This window comes from Piliocolobus tephrosceles, chromosome X (assembly GCF_002776525.5).
Source record: "Piliocolobus tephrosceles isolate RC106 chromosome X, ASM277652v3, whole genome shotgun sequence".
In the NCBI taxonomy this organism is placed as follows: Eukaryota; Metazoa; Chordata; class Mammalia; order Primates; family Cercopithecidae; genus Piliocolobus; species Piliocolobus tephrosceles.
This window is the reverse complement of record NC_045455.1, coordinates 60,297,954-60,316,788: the sequence shown is the minus strand read 5'-3', so window position 1 is coordinate 60,316,788 and position 18,835 is coordinate 60,297,954.

Genomic DNA, 18,835 nt, shown 5'->3' with positions numbered 1-18,835 from the left:
AAATTACTGTCAGTGTAGAAAAATCCAATCCTATATGTAGATGAGGTAAATTTTTTGTATTTATAGCAAAAAAAATTTATACTTAGCGCTGGAACACAATGATAGCTAAAATTAAAGCACTGTGAAATACTTAAAGAACTTTGCTTCTAAAATTATTTCCACTCTCTCCTGTCACATAATTGCTGAATGATGAATTATTACTATTAACATAAAATTGTAATCTAAAGTCCCCTATATTAATGTTGGACAATCCCCCATGAAGAAAATCTTACACCCATATTTCTTCCAAAACCTCATACCTCCTAAAACCTATGGACCTCATTCTTCATAGCAACAATTCTGGAGAGTTGTCCATAGTTTTTCTCTTTGCACTTCTGCCTTTATTTATTTATCTACTTTTCGTCAAATATTGCTATGATTTGAATGTAGTTGAAAAGTAATCACCAATTGGATAGTATTAAAGAGGTAAGGCTTTCAGAAGACTACTCTCATAAGAGGGATTAGCATCTTTATAAAAGGACTGGAAGGAACTAACCAGGTCCTTTTGCCCTTCCTTCATCCTTTATACCATGTGAGGACACTTAGATCAGATAATGAATCTGCCAGTGCCTTGATCTTGGACTTTGCACCCTCCAGAATAATTTCTGTTGTTATAAATTATCCAGTCTCAAGTACTTTGTTATAGCATCAGAAATGACCAAAAATAAATACTGTAAAAGCACTCCAGGTCCCTCTCCTCCACTGAATTGTGTTTATCAGGTTGATTAACACCCCATTGCTCAGTTCAATTTCTATTCTTGTTTTCTTCTTATATTTAATTTCTCATTTGTCAAATTAGTTTGATACATTTGCTCAGCTATTCCTTCATGAAACATTATTTTTCCCTTGGTAACATGTTCTTTCTTGGTAACATGTTCTTCTTGCCTTCCTTTATTTCACTCACTGTATGTGCTTTAACAGTATTTGATAGCTCTTTTGCTAATATTCTCATAGTTGAAGGTCCAAGAATTTCTCTTTGGTCAGTTTTACCTGCACATTAATGCTTATAGAAGTTTTATTCATACTTGCCACAAAATTGGAGGGAAACAAGATGTCCTTAGGTGAGTCAAAGGATAAATAAATGGTGGTACATATGTACAATGAAATATTATTCAGTAACTTTTTAAAATGAACTATTAAGCCACAAAAAAAGAAAGAGATGAATCTTATATGCACATTGCTAAATGAAAGAAAAGAGTCTGTATCACTCTATTGACCCAAATGGAAAGTCTTTATGAGGAAGATTAGTGATAAGGTTTGACTGTGTCCCCACCCAAATCTCATCTTGAAATACCATATGTTGTGGGCTGTACCAACTGGGAGGTAGTTGAATCGTGGGGACAGGTCTTTCCTGTGCTATTCTTGTGATAGTGAGTAAGTCTCACAAGATCTGATGCTTTTATAAAGAGAAGTTGTGCTGAACAAATTCTCTCTCTGCCTGTTGCAATCCATGTAAGACATGTCTTGCTCTTCCTTGCCTCCCTCCATGATAATGAGACCTCCCCAGCCACATGGAACTGTAAGTCCATTTAACCACTGTCTTTTATAAATTTCCCAGTCTTGGGTATGTCTTTATCAGTAGCATAAAAATAGACTAATACAGTAAATTAGTACCAGTTGAGTGAAATCTGGAACGACTTTGGAACTGGGTTAACAGGCAGAGGTTGGAACAGTTTGGAGGGCTCAGAGGAACACAGGAAAATGTGCAAAACTGTGGAACTTCCTAGAGACTTGCTGAATGGCTTTGCCCAAAATACTGGTAGTGATATGGACAATAAAGTCCAGGCTGAGGTGGTCTCAGATGAAAATGAGGAAATTTTGGGAACTGGGGCAAAGGTAATTCTTGTTATTTTTTAGCAGAGAGACTGGCAGCATTTTGTCCCTGTCCTAGAGATTTGCAGAACTTGGAAACTGAGAGAGATGATTTAGGGGATCTGGTGGAAAAAATTTCCACCAGCAAAGCATTCAAGTGGTGACTTGGGTGCTCTTAAAGGCACTCAATTTTATAAAGGAAACCGAGCATAAAAATTCAGAAAATTTGCAGCCTGACAATGTGATAGAAAAGAAAATCCTATTTTCTGAAGGGAAATCCAAGTTGGCTGCATAAATTTGCATAATTAATGAAGACCTGAATGTTAATTCCCAAGACAATGAGGAAAATGTCTCCAGGGCATGTCAGAGCTCTTCACAACAGCCCCTCCCATCACAGGCCCAGAGGCCTAGGAGAAAAAAATGGTTTTATGGCCTGGGCCCAGGGTCACCGTGCTGTGTAGCCTAGGGACTTGGTGCTCTGCATCTCAGCAGCTCCAGCCATGACTGAAAGTCACCAATGTAGAGCTTAGGTCATGACTTCAGAGGGTCTAAGTCCCAAGCTTTGGCAGCTTCCATGTGGTGTTGAACCCACCAGTGCACAGAAGTCAAAATTGGGGTTTGAGAACCTCTGCCTGATTTCAGAGGATGTATGGAAATGCCTGGATGCCCAGGCAGAAGTTTGCTACAGGAGAGGGAGCCTCATGGAGAGCTTCTGCTAGGGTAGTACAGAAGGAAAATGTTGGGTCAGAGCCCCCACACAGAGTCCTTACTGGGGTACTGCCTAGTGGAGCTGTGAGAAGAGGGCCAATGTCCTCTAGACCCCAGAATGGTGGATCCACCAGCAGCTTGCACTGTGTGCCTGGAAAAGCTGTAGACACTCAGCACCAGCCTATGAAATCAGCCATGAGGGAGGTTGTATCCTGCAAAGTCACAGGGGCAAAGCTGCCCAAGACCATGGGAACCCACCACTTGTATTAGGATGACCTAGATGTGAGACATAGAGTCCAAGGAGATAATTTTGGAGCTTTAGGATTTGACTGCCAACTGGATTTTGGATTTGCATAAAGCCTATAAAACCTTTGTTTCAGCCATTTATCCCATTTGAACAGTTGTATTTACCCAATGCCTTCACTCCATTGTATCTAGGAAGTAACTCACTTGTTTAAGTATTTCTTAAATCCTCTCTAGTTTTCATGCTCTACATCTAATCCAATTGCAAGCTATTTTTTGACTACCTTCAAAATATAATATGAATCCAGAGTCTCATCTTCACCACATATGCTAATACCTGGATAATCTTTCACTTCAATTATTTCAACAGCATCCCTAACTCTCACTTGGCTTCCTAACTCTATTATGTGTACCCCCAAACTCGATTTTTCAGAAAAAGAGCCAGCTCTACCCATCTAAGTTATGTCACTTCTTTGTTCATAGCTCTGTAATGGTATCGAATCACACCCAAAATGGAAGATAAAATTTTTATATTGCCTCACATCACTGGTCTCATCTCCTGTCTCTGACTCCCTTACTTATTCTTCTCTAGGTACTTAATCAGGCTTTCTTGCTTTTCTTTGATCCTGCTTTGCACCAATTCTTCCTTCAATTCATGGTGCTCTTCAGATAAATGTTTGGCTTGCATCTCAAATTCTAACATGGCACTTTTTCTAGACTCTCTGATTGCTTTACATAAAAGAGCACTGCCCAAAGTAATCTCTGATACTTTCTAGCTCTCTTAATCATAAGTTCTTCACTATAAAACTTCTCATCAATTTATGTACAATACATATATTTGCTTATATCCTTGATATATCTATGTCCACAAAAATATAAGCTCTAACAAGGAAGGGGCTGTAATTGTTCCTTGCTATATCCTCAAGACCTAAAATAGCACATGGCATGTAGTAGGAGCTCATTAAATATTTGTTGGTTGAATAAGTTAATTACTTTGGCTATAATATGAAATTAAGAATTCTAAATTACAAGTTGTCAACGAAATTTAAATTACACTCTTGTTGAATGAAAGATAAGTGGATAGTAATTTCTTTAACTCTTTTTGAATTGCTTTACATTCATGTTTTATGAATATGTTCACACACACATATCTATAGCAGTATTTACCACTATTATACATTGTTAGCACAAGAATTCAGAAAATGTTGAATTACAGGGAAATTCTCTCTTGAATATTATGAAAAATGTCTACTCCCATTGCCTATTCCTTTCATTTGGCATCTTTCTGATTCATCTGGGCAGTGGCCATAATGAGATTTTTCTCAATTTACTCCCTTTTTGGGGGGAGGGGAAGTGCAGGAGAGAGTCTCACTCTGTTGCCCAGGCTGGAATATAATGGAACGATCTTGGCCCACTGCAACATCTATCATCTGGGTCCAAGTGATCCTCCCACCTCAGCCTCCTGAGTAGCTAAGACTACAAGGGTGCAGTACCACAGTCGGTTAATTTTTGTATTTTTAGTAGAGACGAGGTTTTATCATGGTGGCCAAGCTGGTTTCAAACTTCTGGCCTCAAGTGATGCACCCACCTTGGCCTAGCAAAGTGCTGGGATTACAGGCATGAACCACCATGCCTGGCCAGATTTTACTCAAAAATTGACTCAATTTTACCAGGAGAAACAAAAATTAACAGTTTTGAAATTATTAAAAAATATATTTACCTGTGGTTGGTTTACTGTTGTTATTTGTTTTCAATGAGCAGCTGTCAAACATTTTTTATGGTGATTGAAATCTGGAGATTGTATATATATGTTACACATACTGTAGAGTAAACTAATCTTTCAGCATTTCTCAAGTCTCACATATAACTGTTTTGAATGTAGACTGAGACTGCATGCTTAAGTGGGGAAATTTGCTATTTTAAATATCTGTGTAAGGCCTATTTTGCCTTTTGTCATGTGTGATGAGCCCAGTCTTTTTTTCTCATTTGTTTGCCCTATAGTTTTATTAATGCATATACTGCAATTACTTTTGCACCAATCTAATACCTATTTGAAATGCGAAAATGTCTTCATTTTAAAAGCAGTAACATTAAGTTAGTATATTTATTTAACAGCAGAGACTTACACTGGGGGGTTGAGAAGAATAATCTATTGAGTTTTGATAAGTAAACATTATAAATTATATATATATACACACACACACACACACACATATATATATATATATATATACTTGCATATATTCCCTACTAATTTTCTGCTGAGGCTAACATATTAACATGCAATTTATGGAAATAATATACCTGTTTCTGATATCTATCATGATCACTTAAAATATTTATTTGTATGTCATTGCTAAGAGTGCAAGATGAACACATTTGAAGACCACTATTTCAAATGAGCTATCTAAAACAATGCCTGACATACACGAAACATCCAATAAATATTTGTTGAACTATATTGAGAGCTTGTTTGGAGTTTCTAGCAGGGGAGTGCAGCTCCTCGTATACCCTTGACTGCAGACCAGTCCTCCTCTATCAGTGATGATCATCCTCTTTGACTGAGCACACAACTTCGGGAGGGATGCACATGGAATGGAGAGAGAGGAAGGGGACACCTCCCTAGCCAGCCACATCAGCCAAATCAACTCTTGCGATCAATGGGGTGACAGATGTTGCAGCTAAATAGCCCTCATGTTTGTATTGAACTAAATTGAAATCCAATAGTTTTGCTTTTTTTTCTTCCCTTTTATACTCTAAAACACTGTGGTTATTCAGCTAAGTAATAACTTATCATAATCTCTTGTATTTATATATTATCCTTTAATTGATGAGACAAATATTTGTTTTCTGAGCCCACCCTATGCTAGAAATTTAGAGTGCTAAACTGAGTAAACATTGTCTTGCCTTTAAACACTTCAAGTTCTGTTGGAAATAAAAGAAAATTAGTCAGTTACTACAACACAAAAGAATGACTTGCAACAACTTGCACAATACCATATTCATATGGAAAACTGAGTAAAAGATTAGAATTCTTTAATGTAATCAGAGTTATATTAAAATGGGATTTGTTTTCTTTCTTTGAATGGGTGACATTTGTGTTCAGCAGATATAAATTTCAAAGGAATCAACAATAGTTAATGATTTGGACAAGAGGCAGGGAAATACTAGGTAGAAGATGGTGGGGGTCCCTAGCAAGGGCTTCACCCTCAAGCGTGAGCCTATGGCCCTAAGTGAGAACTTCACTTCTCTGTTTTCCCACCCTAATGTCATTTCTTGGTTCACCCCAGTCTCCTGCCCTGCGCCCATATAAACCCCAGACCTCCGGTGGAGGAGAGACAACTGGCTGAGTGTTGTGAGAAGCAACAACTGAGCGTTAGAGACTATTGATATATGCGACTTAGCTTCAGACAGCATGATTGATTTTGAAGAGGAGCACGGCTGGAGACGGCCTGGTTTCGGGAAAAGATGAATTTCTCCCCACTCCATCCCTTTCCAGTTCCCCTTCCACTGAGCGCCACTTCTACTGCTTAATAAAATCCTCCACATTCATCACCTTTCAAACTGTTCATGAGACCTGATTCTTCCTGGACACTGGACAAGAATTCAGGATGAACTGGGTGCGGGAACCCAATAAGGCTTTCACATTGACTCTTCACTGAGCTGTTTAACACTTAAGCCATCTGCAGATGGCCAAGCTAAAAGAGCATTAATTGTAACACATCCCAGATGCCACCATGGGGCCGGGGCCCAAAAACACTTGCTCTGGTGCCAGCACCCACTCACCTGCGTGCTCTGCTCCCACAAAGGGTTTGAACATGCTGAGTGGGAGTAAATGAGCCACACTCCTCTCGCAAGTTTCACAAGGGGGTCAAGGGTACTCTTCCATCTCATTAATCGATAAACATGTCTGGGGAGAGGACTACTCCATCTAGAAGAACCAGCATATGTGCATATGTGCACACACACACAAACACACATACTTACACACCCACAGGTACACAGAAATGGGAGATATTTTTGCAAGGTCAGACTAAGGCTATTCTATTTTGGCTAGAGTGTATAATAAAATAATAGAGTAACAGTTAGTTGTGGCGTTCTTAAATGCTCTGTTTCCTACTCATTCCTGTAACACTGCCAATTCTATTTGTTTGCGTGGAGTAATTATCATAAGTGGTAAATACATTTATTATAGTATTTTAAAAAAATTATTCCTGTAACTCTTAAGAATAAAGGTCACGTTTGTCACCTTATCCCTAAACAGATAAATGAATGGTATATGAATATTGAGAAAACATTTTTAAATTCAGCACAAATCTCTGAAAGAATGTTAACAATAAAGCTATGATTTCAGGCTGTGGGAACTTTTTAATGTTTAGATTTATTAATGGAATTAAAGATTTCAATATACATAAATTAGGATTATTTTACTTGTGTTTAAACAAGAAAAAAAGAAAGTTAATCTAGGGCAATTAAAAAAATTACATCAGTTGAATTAAGCTTATGAGCAATTTTGTTTAGCTTGGGTTGTCTTCATTCAGTGACCCTGGGCAACTCTGTGAAGCATGCCCATTGTGCTTTGACTTGATTCTTGCTATTTTCACTTCTGGATTCCATTATCAGGGATTTGTGTTACTAAAAAAAAGTATAACCTGATGATGTTTATCCATTAAGTTAACAAACTTTTATTGAACAGTGAATGTGCCAGACACATGTTTTGTGTACATAGTGGTTAACAAAACAGACTACAGTGTGAAATATTGTTATTATTATCGTTTTGTTTGATATGCAGTCTCACTCTGTCACTCATGCTGAAGTGCAGTGGCACGATTTTGACTTACTACAACCTCAGTCTTTTGGACTCAAGCAATTTTTATGCCTCAGTCTCCCTAGTAGATGGGACCACAGATTCATGCTAACGCACCTGGCTAATTTTTGTATTTTTAATGGAGATGGGATTTCCCCATCTCCGTTAAATAAATACAGTTAGCCTAAGTTCAATGATCCACCTGCCTCAGCCTCCCAAAGTGCTGGAATTACAGGCAGGAGCCACTGTGCCCAGCCCAAAGTATTAATTTTAAACGTAAACACTTTTAAGACTCAGAGAGGCATCTCTGGTGAGGAGTCTTTAGACTTTGAGAGAATAGAAGAAATATTTTGAAACTGATCTCTTCCTTTACTGTTACAATAATGTTTTGTAGGTAATGGGCATTCTTACAACCTATTAGAATTGATTAAGTAACAACCTAATTAATCACCAACAAGATATCAACTGCTAGTGATATCTTGGTACAGTTCTTGTTTTCAGAGATATTACATTTATTTTATTAATATAATATCTATCTGTGTGAAGAAGGAATAATTTTATAGACATAGACTCTATTAAAAAATAAAATTAGTGTAATTCATAAAATTTTTGAAGTGCTAAATGAGGCAATAGAACTCATTCTAATGGCAACAATGTATTTATCTCAATGAATAAAATACACCTCTCTTTATCATAATAAATGTAATGACCATAGCTAGCTAAAATTTTAATTCTTATTTAATTGAATATCCATGACAAATGAAACTACTCCATGTTATGCACTATTCTTATTTGTAAGGTGATTATATCTCATGTACAAAGTTCCTTCTTTGATTTCAATTTAACAGTTATGCCTTCTGTGATATTTATAGGCAATTAACATCTTGAATGTATGGTTAAATATTTTAAAATAATAAAAATAACTGATCTTGGAATAAATTTAGAAATGTTTATCTGGTCAATATTGCTGAATATATTATTGAGTTGTCCTTTAATGGCTTCAGAAACTATTAGACTTTTTCTGCATTAGAATTTAGGATTGCAGAAGTTGTGTAAATAAACACTTTTTTTAGTTACCCAAAACAGCGAAGCACAAATATGAACAAAGGAATGGCATATTAAGTCTCACGAACGCTAGAACCTAAATACCTGATTATCCCCCTAAACAACCGTATGACTGTGATACAATGAAAATATTTGATAAAGAGTTAATTTGTTATTACATTTGTGAACTATTGTTGATTAGTTCTATTTAACACATGATTCAATGATTCTTGTTAGTGTCTATTAAATCTAAAACTTTATTGTTTATTTAAGCACTGGTAACCCTTTTATAAACAAATTCACCCTAATTTTCTTGAACATATACAGGAAATACTGTTGTTTCTTGTGTCTTCTGTAAGACAATAATTTTAATTGTCTATGATAGTATTTTCTCTTCTCTGTTTATTATCCTATTCCTTCCTATGATTCTAGCTAAAAATCTCTCTAAGTGGAAGTGTGTCATAAGTGTACCTAGGTGAAATTCCTCCTGTGATTCTACACCTAATTTCTAATGGGATATTTGCACTTAAATGCTGCACTTACACTTCAAACTCAGGAAGTCTAAAACCAATTATCTCAGGGGCAAATTTAATAGCGGTGAAGTGTGCAGACTCAGGAGACAGGAAGCTGTTTTTAAGTTCTTATGCTGACATTTACTAAAATCAAGATCATAAACATATTCTCCTCATAAGATTATTTAAAGACTAAATGACTTACTGTGTATATAAAGCACTTGAAATGGTGTTTCTACGGAATAAGCACTCAATTATTTCAGGCAAAATGGTAAAAGAGTGTTGTGATTAAGAATTCAGGAATTAGTCTGGCAGTCTGGGTTAATTTCTGTTTCTGACAGTAGCTTTGGGACACTGAACAAAATATTTGAACTGATTTTTGCCTCAGTTTCTTTTCTGTTAAAATGAAAATAATATTAGTTCATATCCCATAGTTTGCTGTGAAGATTAAAATATTTAGCACATTTATAAACATTTAAGATTTCTGACATATAATATAACCTTAGAATCTCTGATTATTGTTCTAATACATATTATACTCTTTTCCTGATTTTCCCCTTTTCCATCAATAACCCAGACATCTTTTTTTGCCTTTATTTATTTGAGTTACAGTAAATATTTATCTTTATGCTCTTTCACGCTGGTTAGCCATATCAGTTGCCATGTTTAATACATTCTACTTTTTCTTCTTTTTTTCTTAATTATTTCATTGTATTCCCATTCTATCTAATAAAGTTTAGGTTATGATTACCTTTTGAATGGAGGTAGTTTCTTCACATCTTCATTCAGTTCATCTGTAGTCACCTCCACCTGTAACTGTCTTATTATCCTCCGAAAAGAACAACGTATATTTTGGCTCTTATCTGTTCAAAGCTTAAGAATAGTTCCCTAATGCACAGTTGACTCTCATATAAAGTCCAAATTTTGTAGGCTGAAATAAAAGGTTCTTTATGTAGCCCCACTATCTGCTTCTCTTAAAATATTACTTTTTTGTTTTTGAGATTAAAGAAATAAGATATTCCTGGGACTCAGTAACTTTTCGTATTTCCTCTTAGTCACTCTACTTCTCACTTCGTGAAGTTAACTCTTAATGTGATTTAAGGAACTATTCATTAACTGTGCTTGTTTTTAAATTTCTAATAATGAGATTATGCAGTATCTATCATTTTCTGGCGGAGTTTTTTTTTTTTTTTGGATTCGGAGTCTTGCTGTTACCCAGACTGGAGTGCAGTAGCACGATCTCAGCTCACTGCAACCTCCACCTCCGAGGTTCAAGCAATTCTCCTATCTCAGCCTCCCGAGTAGCTGGGATTACAAGTGTGCACTACCACACCTGGCTAATTTGTGTATTTTTAGGAGAGACAGGGTTTCACCATGTTGGCCAGACTGGTCTCAAACTCCTTACCTCAAGTGATCCACCCGCCTCGGCCTCCCAAAATGCTGGGATTACAGGTATGAGCCACCACGCCAAGCCAAAAGATGACAGTTTTTTTTTTAATACGTTCCACTCACTTTAGAGTGTTTAATTTTTTTTCTTAATCAAGAAAATTTAGCTATTTTTGTGTACTATTTAAGCCTCAGCTAAAATATCAACTTCCTCCTGAAGTTTTCTATCATGTTCTCTTACATAAAATACATTTTCCTCATTTGTTTTGTATTTACTTTATTTGTACCCAATCCACATGTAACAACTTACTATGTATATGCTTTATTTCCTTAACTATTACATGTCTCAAAATGCTTATACTGTGCATGTCCAGTACATCTTTATCATGGGAATACATGAATGAAATAAATAGATTTGTTCAGATTTATTTCTTAAGAACCTTCAGCTCAGGGGTAAGTAAAGTATCACAATTTTCAGCTCAAATTTTCTTTAGGTTACCTTTAGCTAGAGTGAATATTGCAAATACATTCAAATTTAAATAGTTAAAACTATAAGAGTTGATAGCAGATATCACCTACTATTTTTATGGCAAGTTTTTATCAACACATGACAACCAAAAGTTAGGAAAATATGCCCACTAAATGTACAAATTGCTGTGGCTACAGTGTGACTACATTTTCTGCACTGTGGAAGACTTGGTGTTCTAATATTATAAGCTTGTTATATGAAGATTCCAAGGTGAGGGAATACTTATGTTAAGGAACAAGGTATGCCTAGTCTATAGATTTTTAAACTTATTCTGTAAAAGATTTATAAGTAGCCAATAACTGGCCATAATCTTTCTTTATTTGTCCGACTGGTTTCACCATCATATCAACTTTAACTTAATTCGACTTTCTACATACTTATCTATGGCATCATACTTCTTTATATTGAGTTCATAACTTCAATGAACCTTTGACATCTATCATCAGTATTCTAAGAAAAAAGATTTGTTGTCACATTGTGATTCAATACATAGAGTTGTTGAAATAAAATTCATAAATTAAGGGAAGAATTACAAATTCATTTCTATAAACATATAGAAAAGTGAGGTTTCTTGAAACATCTGAATGACATAAGGGAATCTATTATTTCCCAATTCAGTTTCTTTACTCTCTGTGTGTGTATATTTATACAGGAAGGTTTGTTTTATTGGGTCATTATTTCAACAATTATTTATTTAGCACCCTTTTCCTCAAGAAAATTTGTCACCCTAAATGGTGCCAAAAGAAATATGTAAATTTATATTTATATTACAATTGAAAACAACCTTGAAGAAGATTGTCCAGGACACAGGGAGTCCCCAAGAAAGCAGACTCATTTGATGTGCCTCAGATTTGGAAATCGGGTTAAGAGAGGTTTTAGAAAGGAAGAAAGAATATTAACTAGAAATAAAAAAAAAAAAAAAAAGTCACTTGGCTTATCAGAATAAGAATAGTAACAATTTATTTATTTATTTATTTATTTATTTTGAATAGTAACAATTTAGGAGAATGAAAGATATAGGCTTAGAAATCTGTAGCATTATTTATTGCTGTATATATTTCTAGCAAATTTCTGTGCTGGTGGGGGGAAATTAAAAAAAAAAATGAGAAAGAAAATAACACTAATATAGCCAGACAAAGCATGTCTCCTGGTCCTGCTATGTTTTCTAATGGACTTGAAGTATCAAGGTATTGTAGACTATCCTTAAATCTCTCATTCCTCATATCTCAATATACCATGACCTCATACACAGAATTGCCAAGACTTCTGCTATTTTCAGCATCCTTCTACATTTATTGTTCCACTTCTACTCTCCATAGAGGATGATTATAAAATATTAAATTGTTTCATTTGAGTTTTTTCTTTTGTTTTTTCCTCCACAGAGAACTGCATTTCCCCCAAATCTGTGTGAAATTAAGTTACACTGACATTGAAACAGCATATACATTGACACCTCAATCCTACCAAGATGTTACACTTTTAAATAAAAAATATATAAGGACTCACAGAAAGTTAAATATAATGTATCAGAACAAATTGCAGATGGAAAAAATGCATAAGGTGGAAAGTTCACTAGGATTAGACGGAACTAATACATAGCGATGCCTTCGTTGTCCATCAGGTGAAAGAACAACCTAGAAGGAACTCAAAGATTGGAGAGTGTTGAGCTAAGAGGAAAAAAAAATGAGGGAAAGAATTTTCAAAAAAGTACTCCAATTGGACAGGTTGATAACAAAGAGGTATAAAATGTTTCTAAATAAACAGGATTTCCATCTACTTAAAATAGTTCAAAAACAGGACATTAAGAAAAGAGATTTACAAAACTGGGCAAATTAGCGGAGTGCATTTGATTAAATTCAGCCAAGGGAAAGAAAACTGTATAGAAGAGTCAGAGAATGACCTCTTTCAATGATGGTGTTACTTGAAATTTACTTAATTAGGAAACAATATACAATATAATGATGTAAATGAGAGTTTTAGAGTCAGGTGAGCTCTGACCCTTTTATAAAATGTTTTTGTAAACTTAAGCAAATTTTTTAACAATGTGTAACCCCTAGTTCCTTCATCAGTGAAGCATAGATAATCACTTTGAGCTATTGGGAATATTAAAATAAGTAATGAATGCAACTATTAACATAATGAGAAGTCCAGCACCTGGTTAAAAACCTATGTGTAACTCTTCAGGCCAGACCTCAGGCAATGACAAAGCCTTTACCTGACAGGCCCCAGAGGGTTGAACTGCCCTCCAAACACGTACCAGACTTGGTGCATAGCCAGTCCATTATAGTCTTCAAGGGGAGTTACGTCCTAGGACTCCAGCTGGTCATGCCGGTCATGCATATATGCTGTCATGCATATTTACATTATTTGCTGCTAGCCCCAACACCTTTATTCCTTTAGTTCTAGGCCTCTTATATGAGGCCTTGCACCCAGGATGACTTCAGACATCTCTACAAAGGCCTTTTTGAGGGAGAAGGAGAGGGAAACTTTGATTCTTCTCTGAATCTGACTCAGTAGTTAGTACTTTTCCACCCATAGCCCTCCCTTCCCGCTACCTTCCGAAACCTCAGGGGCCATAAAGCTGCCAGAGTCTTTTATCTGGGCTTCCTAAACAGCAAGATGACCTCCAGGTCTTCGCTGATCTACCTGGCCCCCACTTGTGTGTCATTGCATGGGGTAAAGACAACAGGGAGAGTCACCCTTTACTCTAATGTTAGACTCGATTATATCAACTCAACAACTGACTAAATGCTTAACTCTCTCATTTTGGGCTTATTGCTTTAACTGACAACACCTTATTAATGGTGGTAGTTACCGGTATGGGTCTACAGCAACTTCAGTTCTTGCCTTCTCAGAAGAAAGAATTCAACTGAGGGGCATAAGGCAGAAAGAAAGACTGAGGTAAGTTTTAGAACAGAAGTGAAAGTTTATTAAAAAGCTTTAGAGCAGTGGGCCGGGCGCAGTGGCTCACGCCTGTAATCCCAGCACTTTGGGAGGCTGAGGCGGGAGGATCACGAGGTCAGGAGATCGAGATCATCCTGGCTAACCTGGTGAAACCCCGTCTCTACTAAAAATACAAAAAATTAGCCGGGCGTGGTGGCGGCGCCTGTAGTTCCAGCTACTCGGGAGGCTGAGGCAGGAGAATGGCGTGAACCCGGGAGGCGGAGTTTGCAATAAGCCAAGATTGCGTCGCTGCACTCCAGTCTGGGCGACAGAGTGAGACTCCGTCTCAAAAACAAAACAAAACAAAACAAAACAAAAAAGCTTTAGAGCAGTAAGAAAAGGAAGGTACACTTGGAAGAGGACCAAGCAGGCAAATTGAACTTGAGACACCAAGTGCGCAGCTTTACCTCTTTACTTGAGGTTTTTACGCGTTGGCCTACTTCCTGGATCTTGCATTACTTCTCCCACTTCTGTGGTCTACTGGGAAGCTGCTGATCAATTTCAGTTATTTTCGATCTATTAGGAGACCACCTTTCCCTGGCGCCAGCTGTGTCCAATTATTACTTTAGCGAAACAGTTAACGACTGCCTGACCATCACCTGATGATCTCCTGACACTCCTGGTGTGTGTTGCGGGGATCGCTCTCCTGCCCTGTTCATGGCTTACTAGCTACCTACTATAACAACCTGGCAGATGAGCCTGTTCTCCCCCAAGCTCACCTGAGCAGAAACATAATGACTCACCCAGAGTAAATATTTCTCAATGATTAAATTGAAACCCAGAAAAAAATTACAGAGGATGAGACCCACAGAAATAAATTCGAGATGTAATAAATATTGATATGTATTACCTGACCATTATATCTACTGTGGAAATATGTTGAAAACTTACTGCGTACCTCAGAGTAGAAACTCAGTAGGAGATTCAGTAATGAACATAGATTTGAAATTCCGTGGGATTGAGCACTTCCTCACAACTGAAATTGAAGTTCCTATATAATCTTTATTGTCAGTGTTCTAGTTGCAGTGATTTAATTGCCAAGGCCCGTCCCAGGCAATCTGGCATTGAATCAAAACACAGTGTATGTGCCTTTAAATCAATGGTTAATGCTAATATGGATATTGGATGTTATATTACTGTTAGAAATATAAGTGCTTCACGGATTCATTAGAATTTTGTGTTTTTCTCCTGAGAACACATGCTCAGAATTAGATAATTATGATTAAAATATTTTGTTTTGTTTTCATCCAACCAGTAATTTATCCCAAAATGTTATTCAGAAATAGTAACCTTCTTTACTCTCAGAACAACTTACGCATACAAATACAAAAGACAATTAACAAACAAATAATGTGTTAACATATAATATGCATTGCGTATAACCATAGATATACACTTACGCATCTGTGAATATGAGTATATATGTGTTAAAATATGTAAGATGCCCATTCTCACTTATAAATCTAAAGATATTATATAGTAATGCATATATTATATTTTCAATACTTTATATAAATAGTTCTCATTATAATATTTCTTTTCTGATTGTATATTTAGCAACATGTTCCTCTATACCGGAGCAGTAAGCCAATTACGCTGTTGATTTGCAAGTTACAATTATAATTAAATCACACATACCATGTTGAGCACACAATGCAGTTCAGTTTTGGAGGAGGAAGCTGTTCTTGGAGAACTTAAATTCAAATCTTCAGGGAAATGAATACAATCAGAAGGAAGCAAACCACTTACGACATTATAAATGTAAACACAAATATACATGTATATATAGTTCACAAATGAGTATATTTCCTTAAACTATTGAAGAGCAAACATTCTTCATATATTATCCACATCACACTATATTTATTTCAAACTACAAAATACTATATACAGTACTGTGTCATCTAATCTTAATAAATATAATATATTCAAGAAAATTTCCAATTCTGCCACATACAAATGCCACTACCATAGGCAACATGTTAAATTATGTAAATTAATTGAGCAAAGTGGCCTACCTCTGAGGCTTAGTAAAGGTGGTTATTCAAAGCCGCAGACATTTTAATCAATCAAAGTCATTTACCTACAGTAGGAAAAAAAAGACATAAAAATTTTAGGTTACTCTGTACTCCTAAAATGTGATTATATGATAGTGTCCATTATAACATCTAGTACTATTACACACGAAATGGTATGTCTCTTTCAAGCTAAGTAATCAGTACAAAAAGGAAAAATATACTGAACCTAACAATGAAAGTTCAAATACTAATAACAGATATTCAACAATCAAAAAATTTCAACAATTCAGTAAAATTAACATTTTTCTTCCATTGTAACAGCTATTGAAATAACTTCCGTGCTCCTAGTAAAACTTAAAAGTATGACATAGTAGGTTTCACAAACTTATATAGATTTATACTCGAGAATGCACCTAATACTTCTTAGCATCTTCACAGAAGATTAAAGTTTCTGAAACAAAAGAATTTGATGTTTTAAACACACCACTCCACGACGTCTTAAAGCAGAGACAGATAATAGAATTACAACTGTTATCAAAGATTATTCTCTAGGGTAGGTTATGTCATGAGATGGGAGCTATTCATTCTTTAGAGGAACTTCCAAAAATTATATGGTATTTTAATCATGTAAATGTTACTAAACACCATAGTAGAAAAAAATCATATATTCAGTATATATATTTTTTATAAAATTTAATTTGGCATTACATATAGGCCGGGAAGAAAATTACAAATTGTCTGCAAATGAAAATGTAATAAGGACAAACTTCTCGAGATGTTTCAAAAGAACTCTCTCTCTCTCTATATATATGTATATCTGTATGCATATAATACATATATACACACACATAATATATATAACTCTATATATACATTTTTCATGTACATATATATACACAATATCTTAATGCTTTAGCATAAGCTTGCTTTTCTTTTCATTGACATAAAGCAATATGACATTTTTTACTTAGCTCTGGTTATATTTTAACTTTAGTATCTTAAAGTGAAACTAAATCTATCTGAATAAAAAACTAAAGCATAGTATATGGCCAGGCAACCAATGAATAAGAGTTCACCGAGGGCATTTTAGTTGATTTCTTTTTAAATTTCTATATTCATTACTTCAAGAGATGGTAAAATAAAACCTGATTTATATTCATATAAATTTCAAGCTATTTGAACCAGATCAAAATCTAAGAAGTTCTAATAATTTATCAAATATAAGCATTACATAATTGTATGCTATAATGTAGAACAAAAAATATTGAAGTAGAAAGAAATCGTTTTGTATTCAAGTAATTGAGGAAGTACCAATACAAGCCCTTAATTAATGAATGCCATTGACTTTAGAAATAAAAAAATTATAAATAAGAGAAGGAAGATGGAAGTGCAGTTAAGAAGGGAGCGAAAAATACAAAATATTTTAGCCATATTTTAAGTTAATCAATTTACAACATAAATACAATTTTAAACATTTTAACTAAAATACTCAAAGAAGGAGAAGTCAGTATGATATACTGCCGATATATGTGGAGACCAGTTTCTCTGAATACTGGGGCAGGAGGAAATGAAAAACCAGTTGGATATATAAAATGGTGGCCAGAACCATATCTGTGATAATTATTTAAACCAATAGAAAAACTAGATTAAAGTGGGCTCTTATGATTTATTGGTGTACTAAATAATTTTATTAAAAATCATTAAATAAAAAGATCCCTATTGTGTTTTAATATAAAGATCATTAATATATAGTTTGTAATAACATTCTTGGCCAGGACTGAAAAATGATACATTATAGTATACTTTTAAAAAATGGAAAGAAATCAGAAAGATTGACTCTGCATTTATTTAGACCCTTATTTAATAACTCTTTATGTTCAAAATCTGCTACTCAAAAAGTTGTACTTTATCTAGATAGTTAATATCTTTGAGTTCCAGTTCTCCATCTGCAAGAGGTTTTATAAAGCTACATACTTTCTAAGGTTACTCTATGGAGTACATTAAATAATGCCTGTAAAGCACTCAGAATTCAGAACACGATATGTAGAAAGTACTTCATAAATATGAAGCTAATATTATTGTTATTCACATCAATGCTTTAATTTTTACTGGACTTTAAACTTTACCTCTGAATATTATTCCATTCCCTTGCCTCTTCACAGAAGTCCTTCCTCCACACTCCTGTAAGTAATCTTCAAAGAAAAACAAACTTGCACTTGTTGACAACGTTATGGGAAAATTGATGGCTGTGAAAACTGGTAAAAGTGTTAGGGAAAAAGTTCACAGCAGTATGTATCACATGCCATAAGAAAGTTTGTATGTGTTGACTTTGTATTACTACTTCAAAATATAAAAAAAAAAATGTTGAGGGCGTTATATTCACAATGACACATGAGTATTATTTATAGTACGTTACTGTTGGGAGTAATTGAAATGTCCATGCAGAGGAAGGGTTAATTAAATTATAAATTATGGTACCTAATCCTAATGACAAACTATATGCCTATTAGGGATGGTAATAAGTCAAAATTATATGGCATTTTTGAGAAAAATAAAAAGGGTATGTTAAATGAAAAAAGGCATTATAATAGAATATAAATGTGCATTGTGATAATTTTGCAATGAATGTATATGCATAAAAATATGAAGCAGATGCATACAAAATAAAATATTAGTTTTAGACTGGTAGAATGATTTTTTTCCTACTTTCTAGCATTCTGTAATGTCTACATTTTTTCAAATAGAAAATTATAACTCTATTTTGACCTTGGTTGTTTAAAGACTCAATACTAAC